Raw genomic sequence first — 9947 nt, 5'->3', positions numbered from 1 at the left:
TACAGTACTTAACTAAGAACAAAGCCATACTGAATCAAGTAACCACTGCAGGATCACGAAGCGCTGGGTGGGCACCCTGTATCCTCTACGGACTACGAGAAAAGGATTTACCAGTAGGTAATTAAAATCCTATTTTCTCTTAGGTCCCAGTGAATGCTGGGGTCCACATTAGTACCATGGGGATGTACCAAAGCTCCCAGAACGGGAGGGAGAGCGCAGAGGCTCCTGCAGAATTGAATTGACCAAACTTCACGTCCTCAGCAGCCAAAGTATCGAACTTGTAGAACTTTGCAAACGTGTTCGACCCCGACCAAGTAGCAGCTAGGCAAAGCTGTAAAGCCGAGACACCCCGGGCAGCCACCCAGGAAGCACCCACCATACAAGTAGAGTGGGCCTTAACAGATGTAGGACACGGCAATCCTGCCATAGAATACGCATGCTGGATAGTGAATCTGATCCAGCGAGAGATCGTCTGCTTAGAAACAAGACACCCAAGTTTCTTGAGATCGTACAGGACAAACAGAGTCCGATTTTCTGTGACGAGTAGTCCTCTTCACATAGATTTTCAGAGCCCTTACCACATGCAAGGACTTTGATGAATTTGAGGAGTCAGTAGCAACTGGCACCACAATAGGTTGGTTGATATGAAATGCCGACACAACCTTCGGAAGGAACTGCTGACGTGTCCAGAGCTCAGCTCTATCTTCATGGAAGATCAAGTAGGGGCTCTTACAAGAAAAAGCCCCCAGCTCCGACACGTCTAGCAGAAGCTAAGGCCAACAAAGTGACAGCCTTCCATGTGAGAAACTAGACCTCAATCTCCTGTAGAGGCTCAAACCAATCTGATTGGAGAAACTACAGCACCACGTTAAGATCCCATGGTGTCGTAGGCGGCACAAAGGGAGGCTGAATGTGCAGAACCCCTCTCAAAAAGGTCTGTACCTCCGGGAGGGAAGCCAACTGTTTCTGGAATAAAATGGATAGGGCCGAAATCTGGACCTTTACGGATCCCAACCTCAGGCCCATATCCCCACCTGCGTGCAGGAAGAGGAGAAAACGTCCCAGTTGAAACTCCACCGTAGGAAACTTCTTGGACTCACACCAAGATACATATTTTTTCCAAATATGATGGTAATGTTTAGACGTTACTCCTTTCCTAGCCTGTATCAGGGTAGAAATAACTTTGTTCGGAATGCCCTTCCGAGCTAATATTTGGCGTTCAACCTCCATGCCATCAAACGTAGCCGTGGTAAGTCTTGATAAGCGAACGGCCCCTGCTGCAGCAGGTCCTCCCGAAGAGCAGTAGATCCAGAAGATCCACGTACCAAGCCCTTCTTGGCAAGTCCGGAGCAATGAGGATCGCCTGAACTCTTGTTCTCCTTATGAGTTTTAGCACTCTTGGAAAGAGTGGAAGTGGAGGAAACATGTACACCGACTGGAACACCCACGGAGTCACTAGGGTGTCCCCCGCCATGGCTTGCGGGTCCCTCGACCTGGAACAATACCGCCGAAGCTTCTTTATTTATTTATTTATTAACAGTTTCTTATATAGCGCAGCAAATTCCGTTGCGCTTTACAATTTCAAATAACAATAACAAACTGGGTGATAACAAAGTCATAGAGGTAGGAAGGCCCTGCTCGCAAGCTTACAATGTATAGGGAAATAGGCATGTGTACACAAGGAAAGGTGCTATCTATTGCATAGTTGTTCGCCAGATTGCAAAGGTTCTTGGAGGGCTGTATGGTATGGTCATACAGCAATGATGAACCGGGTTTGAGAGGAAGGTAAAGTGAAGAATGAGAAGACATGTGAGGATATGTGTGGACTGTAAGAGTGGATGCAATTTGATAAGAAGGTTTATGAAAGTTATGTGGGTGGTTCTGGAATTTGATATGCTTGCCTAAAGAGGTGAGTTTTCAGGGAACGCTTGAAGGTTTGGAGACTAGAGGAGAGTCTTATTGTGCGTGGTAGGGCATTCCACAGAAAGTCCTGCAATCGCGAGTGTTGAGACGATAGGCCATCATGTCTATTTGAGGTACACCCCAAAGATCTGTTTTCTCCGTGAACACATCCGGATGGAGTCCCCACTCTCCTGGATGGAGATCGTGTCTGCTGAGGAAGTCAGCTTCCCAGTTGTCTACTCCTGGAATGAAGATTGTTGACAGCGCCAGTGCATGTTTTTCTGCCCAGAGGATGATTCTCGTAACCTCTGACATTGCAGCTCTGCTCTTCGTTCTGCCCCACCCGGTTTATGTAAGCCACTGTCGTTACATTGTCCAACTGCACTTGAATGGCTTGACCTCGCAGAAGATGGGCCGCTTGGAGAAGACCGTTGTAGACGGCTCTTAGTTCCAGAATGTTTATTGGTAGGCTGGAGTCCAGGCTTGACCACCTTCTTGGAAGGTTTCCCCCTGAGTGACTGTGCCCCAGCCCCAGAGACTTGGATCCGTGGTTAGAAGGATCCAGTCCTGTATCCCGAAGCTGCGGCCCTCCAGAATGTGAGGTAGTTCACTCCAGAGGAGTGAAATCCTGGCTTTTGGCGACAGACGTATTCTCTGGTGCATGTGTAGATGAGACCCCGACCACATTGTCCAGGAGATCCAGTTGGAAGGGCCGAGCATGAAACCTTCCTTACTGTAGAGCCTCATAAGAGGCCACCATCTTCCCCAGAAGGCGAATGCGCTGATGAACCGAAACCCGAGCTGGCTTCAGGACATCCAGGACCATTGTTTGTATCACTAATGCTTTCTCCTCCGGAAGAAACACCCTCTGCACTTCTGTGTCGAGGATCATTCCCAAAAAAGACAACCTCCTGGTCGGCTCCAAATGTGATTTTGGAAAAATCAGGATCCAACCGTGTTCCCTGAACATATGAGTCATGAGAACAATGGACTGCAACAACCACTCCCTGGACGCTGCCTTTATCAGCAGATTGTCCAGATATGGGATTATGTTCACCCCCTGTATGCGGCGGAGAACCATCATCTCTGCTATCACCGTGGTGAACACCCTCGGTGCCGTGGAGAGGTCAAATGGTAGTGTCCCAAATTGGAATGTGTAGGTACGCATCCTTGATATCCAGGGATATCAAAAACTCTCCCTCCTCCAGCCATGAAATCACTGCTCTGAGAAACTCCATTTTGCATTTCAAAATTGGTCTGATCGAACCATCCGCTTTCGGTACCACGAAAAGGTTTGAATAAGAACCCTTGTTATGCATATGAGGTGGAACTGGGACAATGACCTGTGATTTTCCCAATTTTAGGATGGCTTTCTGTAAGATAGCCCTGTCTGTCAGCAAAGCTGGCAAGCCTGATTTGAAGAATCGGTGAGGTGGGAGTTCTTGAAACTTCAGTCTGTACCCCTGGGACACAATATCCTGTACCCAGGGATCCAGGCCAGATGACACCCCGACATGACTGAAACGTCTGAGTCTCGCACCCACCAGCCCGTCCTCCAGGCTTTGAGGTCCACCATCATGCTGAGGATTTTGAGGAGCCAGAAGCAGGTCTCTGGTCCTGGGAGCTTGCGGGTGCAGGCTTTTTTGGATTTTGCCCGACCAACTCTAAAGAAAGTGGTAGAAGGCTTGAGCTTTTTGTCTTAGCGGTCCGAAAGTACTGCTGCACAGCTGAAGAAATGGTTTCTTCATAGCAGGAGTAGCAGAGGGAAGGAAAGGTGACTTACCCGCGGTTGCCGTGGAAATCCGCGCATCCAACGCTTCCCCAAATAGAGCCTGACCTGTAGGGTAGGTTCTCCACACTTCTCCTGGATTCCACGTCTGCAGTGTCCCCTGCGAGCTGATACCGACATGGATGACATCCGTGCAGTCAGCGTACTCAGGTCCTTCATGGATTCCACCATGAACCCCGCAGAATCCTGTATGTGACGTAAAAACAATTCAATGTCACTTCTATCCATTGCATCCAAATCCTCTAGTAATGTGCCTGACTACCTTACTATGGCTTTAGAAATCCATGCACAGGCAATAGTGGGCCTTAAGGCCACTCCTGAAGCAGTGTATATGGATTTGAGCGTAAATCTTACGATCATCCGGTTCTTTCAACGCGGTAGAACCAGGGACAGGTAAAACCACCTTTTTAGACAGTTGCGTTAACAATTGGTGGGTTTTCCCATTTTTTCCTATCTTCCTCAGGGAAGGGAAAAGCAACCAGAACTCTTTTTGGGATCTGGAATTTTTTCTCCGGGTTTTCCCAGGATATTTCAAATATAGCGTTTAATTCTTTAGACGCAGGAAAGGTTAGCGAGGCTTTCTTATTATCAGTGAAGTAAGCCTCCTCAACCTGCTCAGGTGTAGTGTCATTAATGCTTAGCACATCTCTAATGGCCTCAATCATGAGCTGCACCCCCTTTGCAACGGATACCACCCCCCTCAGCACGTCCCCATCACTGTCTGAAGTATCAGAATCGGTATCCGTGTCATCTTGCATAATTTGGGAAAGTCCACGTTTTTGTGGGAACATGCTAGGGGGTTTTGCAGGAATAGGGACAGAGCCTGACCAAACTGCCATAGACTTCTTCAACACCTGAGTTTCAGTCTCAGTATTAGCTTCAACAATAGGGATCTGAGACAAAACATTACAATCCTGTGTACATGGAATGGATCCTTCCTGAGAGGAAATCTCTTCTGCAGCATATGACACAGAGTCCCTAGACCTAGCTATGTGAGATAGTAAAGACCCACACCCACACACACACACAGGGAAATGTCAGACACAATTTCCCCCCAAGTATGCCACAGAGAGACACAGAGATTGGAGCCAACCCACACACATCACTTTTTAAGGTAGAACTAATTAAACTACCAGCGCTGTCTGTGTACCTTAATAGACTACACAGACTTTACACAGCCTCCCCCTCCCTTCTACAACCCCCTGGTACCATACAAGATAGCTAGAGTTGACTTGGAGGGACAGCTTTCCCTGTCAGTGCTTCTGCAGGCAGGAAGATGGTGCTGAACGCTGCTGGGTCCGCTCTGAGGAGAAGCTCCGCCCCCTTTCATGGCACTGCTTCCCACTCTTCTGAAGATTATACTGGCCTGAGGAAAAGTGCTGGCAGCGATCCTGGGACCCTGACAGGCTTGTTGGTCACTATGTACCGCTGAGCCCCGGAGCGCAGTTAGTACTGCGCTCCATACCCTGTTGCCGCCATCTTTACACCGGCTCCCCGCTTGCCAAGGGGGCTGGTGACTAACTCGCCACTGATCTTCTGGCTCTGTATGGGGGTGGCGGCATGCTGCTGGGGTGAGCGATGCCTTGTGGCGGTGAACGTTCGATCCCCTCAGGAGCTCAGTGTTCTGTCAGCGGAGATAGTGGCTCAGACCCCTCAGGGCGGACACTACTCCCCCCCTTAGTCCCACGAAGCATGGAGGCTGTTGCCAGTAGCCTCCCTGTAAAATAATAAACTCTAAAAAAAACTTTTACTAGAGAAACTCTGTAGAGCTCCTCTAGCTGTGACCGGCTCCTAATGGGCACATTTTCTAAAACTGAGTCTGGTAGGAGGGGCATAGAGGGAGGAGCCAGCCCACACTCTCAAACTCTTAAAGTGGCAGTGGCTCCTAGTGGACCCATCTTTACCCCATGGTACTAATGTGGACCCCAGCATCCTCTAGGACGTAAGAGAAATAATGTTATCTTTAATATAGCCCACCCCAGATATCTGTGGTGTGTATGGTAGTACTGTTATGTGGGATGTGGTGTAGAAATGCTATGTGGGAGCTGATGCTACCTTTCATCAAATGGTAAAAATGGCATATGTATAGCACATAGACTCCATTACTTGCTGTTTGGATGGAAAATTATTGTAACTTCCCTTATACTGCACAAGTAAATCCAAACCCAAGGGTATAGCTATAGTAGGTGTGGGCGTGTGGCTGCTGTGGGGTCCATCCTTCCCTCCCCCTACACCCAATTACACTGCATGCGGTTTCTCATTGCCTATTCTGTCTCTGCATCTTCCTCACTGATGCTGGGAAGAGGCGTGGCTGTGGTCTGGCGATGTCCCAGTACGACCACGCCTACTACCAGGAGCATTCTGTGGCTGGATCCACAAGCTGGGGGAGTTACATGTGGTGATCCCCTGGGAGCCCACTAATTCAGCTAAACCTCTAGTGACTTTACAGGTTTGTAACACCGGTATCCCCTTGCAGGCCATCTCCCCTACTAATTTTATTATGTATTGGGTTGGTGCTAGTTAGGAACACAACAGGCTCAGCTATTCAATTACCTTAGATATCTGTATATAGGTTTGCACAACAAATATACTTTTACATGAATATTCCTGGATTTACTATTCTTCCAATGTAACTCAATCACAGATAATAAATACAATTTTTGCACAATATTACAAATTTGTACTATTTCATTCGGTCACGCTCACTAATACCGATTTCAGATCGCAATGCCGGGTCCCACCCGGCACTGAAAATGGGTCCTTCCCGGATGGGACCCAGCATTGGACTATACACACCGCAATCCCATCCGGGTGCAGAGACGGAGCCGGCATCGGGGCGGGTGCAGAGGCGGTGCTGTGAGATGAGATCATCTCTGCTACGCCTCTCCCTATGCAGTGAACGGGTACCGGGTTGCATCGACCTGGGTAACCCGTTCACACTGCGCCTGACCCGGTGATTACCTGGGAATAACCCTTCTTATAACCCGGGTTGAATTACCGGGTCAGGCGACCTGGGAATTTGTCCATCGCCCCTTTCACACCGCATAGCGACCCGTGTTGACCTGGCTTTATACCGGGTCTATACCGGGTTATTTGTGTGGTGCGAAAGAGGTATTGGCCCTCATTCCGAGTTGTTCGCTCGTTGCCGAGTTTCACTATATTGCGATTAGTCGCTTACTGCGCATGCGCAAGGTTCACAGAGCGCATGCGGGTAGTTATTTTACTCAAAAGTTAGGTATTTTACTCACGGCATAACGAGGATTTTTCTTCGTTCTGGTGATCGGAGTGTGATTGACAGGAAGTGGGTGTTTCTGGGCGGAAACTGGCCGTTTTATGGGTGTGTGCGGAAAAACGCTGCCGTTTCTGGGAAAAACGCGGGAGTGGATGGAGAAACGGGGGAGTGTCTGGGCGAACGCTGGGTGTGTTTGTGACGTCAAACCAGGAATGAAACTGACTGAACTGATCGCAGTGGCAGAGTAAGTCCCGAGCTACTCAGAAACTGCAAAGAAATTTCTATTCGCAATTATGCGAATCTTTCATTCGCAATTCTGCTATGCTAAGAAACACTCCCAGAGGGCGGCGGCTTAGCGTGTGCAATGCTGCTAAAAGCAGCTAGCGAGCGAACAACTCGGAATGAGGGCCATAATTCATCTAATAGCTTATAACATAGCATGCATAACATTTTAAAGAAAACTCTTTATAAACAAATATTGGGTACTTTCCTGGGAACTCAACAATAGATATTTTTAGACTGGAGTATAAATGATCCAAATACAGTTATTGCTTCAAGAGTTTAAATGCTAATTAGGAGCTTGCTGGTGCACAAAACTTCCTTTCTTATTTCTGTAATGTTTCCGGAGTAATATTTGGCTGGAGTACCCAGCAATAGCTGATGTGAGCTTTTATATTGCTAAAAGGAGTTTCTATTGCATGTTAGGGTGATGCTGAGGCTTTTCCAGAGAGTCAGGCACTTCCTTACTTAAACAGCTACAATTGTTGGTAAACGCTTGTTATTCAGTAGTGGTTACACCTTTACTTCAGATGTATTGAGTCTGGGCACTGAGCCAGGATAACATTGTGGAACTTTTCAATCTCTCTCTCTCTCTATATAAATATATATTGAGGCAGGCTGAACAGAGCTATTTAATAATGTTCTAAGCTCCTTTCCTGGGAAGTTTCCTGCAAAGGTATAGCATATGCAGAGCTAGGTGTCACAACTGCAGTTAACGCTACTGAGCAGGGCACAAATATTACAAATTGGAAGAGTTTATTCAGTTTCACAAACATGTTGGCTACGTTCATCAAAACCTAGCCTAAGGAACACTCATCCTGTCCTTGAGTAATAAGGGTCCGTCTTGCAAGGTAGCATATCGCAACCTGTGTCTCTTTCTTACATTGTAATAGTCTGAGGATGCTTCCCCTTTTACTTCTGTTAGGACACATATGCTGATGGAAAGTAGTATGTGTGTAGTGACCATAGCAAGTGTCAATAATATGCAGGGAGTTACACTAAGCTCACCAGTGACGTGCGGTGGGGTGAGGCAGAGCCTTTCCTGTCATACTAACGTTTGTGCCAGAGTTTTGACTGCACAAAGTATATGAAAAATACAAACAAAATGTTTGAAATATCTTCTTTGCATTATTCAAATCATTTTTATAGCCAAAACTCTGGAGTAAAAAGTATTTTCCGCACATCTCTGATCAAAACTCACCAAATTTCCAGGAGTTTCTACTGCTGCACCTGTGTATAATGCCCAGATGTACCTTTTGGCTCATATATTGCGTGTAAATTTGGCTCTGGTGCAAGCCAGTGCCTCCTGAGCTATTTAGCTCACCGCACGTCCCTGAAGCTCACCCCTCCTGATGGGTGCAAGGATTACTTAGCTGAGATTCCCCCTTCAATCCACACAGGAATACTCTGTCACTGGCAGGACCTGCAACTTCTCATGTTCAGATGACTGCCACCTCTGTACTGCCTCAAGGTGGATCCCGAGGTTGGAGAAGGCCCTACTCTCTCACTGCCTGTCTCTCAGCAATGGGGGTCCCAGATCACAGTCTCTTCAGGATGCGGCCGACACAGCCCCCATTGGCTGTAACACAGCAGCGCTGGTTACCCCCCTCTGATCGTTACCTTAAGGTGGGTACACACTGGAAAGATATATCTGCAGATCAATTGATCTGCAGATATATCTATGGACGGATCGGGCAGTGTGCTGTGCATACACACTGCCCGATCCGTCGGGGACTGACGTCATGAACTGGGCGGGCGTGTACACACGCCCACCCAGGTCAGCTGTCAATCACCGCCGGCCGCCGCAGCGTGTATACGGGCGGGCGGGCGGCCGCTGTACACACACAGCGACGCGCCAATATATCGTCAGATATATTGGCAGTCGGCTGTGCTGCAGGGCCGACGCGATACGTCTGTGACCAACGGAGTTCACAGACGTATCGGCCATACACACTGGCCGACGGACCCGCGATATATCGGCCGTTCAAGAGAACGGCCGATATATCAGCCAGTGTGTACGGGCCTTAAGACTGCACTGCCCAACTGCTGCACACGCTCACCTGTCACTGGCCTGACACTGGTCATGTGACCTGCTCCTAATCTCTTCAGCAGCTGCAAAGGCTGCTGGAAAATGTCTGCTTGTAAATGATAGACCTATCCTGTAGTGCGATGCACAGTGTCAGACATACAGTCATACAAAGCATGGTGGGGTATTACATACATGTGTGTGTAACACACAGTCACATGCTGCACCCAGCCACATACAGTATGACTACAAGTTTACCCACTCAATAATATCTGCTGCAAGAGCCATATTACTAGGCTGATTTGTTGCCAGATGATGTACCCAGGGAGTATTGCTGAGGCTCTTTTTTTCAAGTAAAGAAACAAATTTGTTCACACAATGAGGGCCCACTTTGTTGACGTCAGTTACTTGCAGGTCTTTTGAAAGCTATCATCTACTGGGTACGATTGGTCGACAGTTATATCAACATTCATCATGTCAACATAATGAACTGTCGACAAACAGACTGGTAGCAGCGGCATCAACTTCAGGGTCCCGGAGGACATTTCAGCATCAGTTCCATTGGAGTTCTGGTCAGTATTTTCCCACTAGCCCTAATTCTTACTCCTACCCCTAAACCTGCCAAATGAGTGTTTATTTTGCAAATAAAAGTATGGGGATTTTGTTCATATTTTGAGCAAAGCATTCGAGCTTGCAGCCCATCATCAAGGGACCCCAAT

The sequence above is a fragment of the Pseudophryne corroboree genome, chromosome 6 (assembly GCF_028390025.1).
Source record: "Pseudophryne corroboree isolate aPseCor3 chromosome 6, aPseCor3.hap2, whole genome shotgun sequence".
Lineage (NCBI taxonomy): Eukaryota > Metazoa > Chordata > Amphibia > Anura > Myobatrachidae > Pseudophryne > Pseudophryne corroboree.
The sequence above is the reverse complement of the archived record's forward strand: the minus strand, read 5'-3'. Positions refer to the sequence as shown.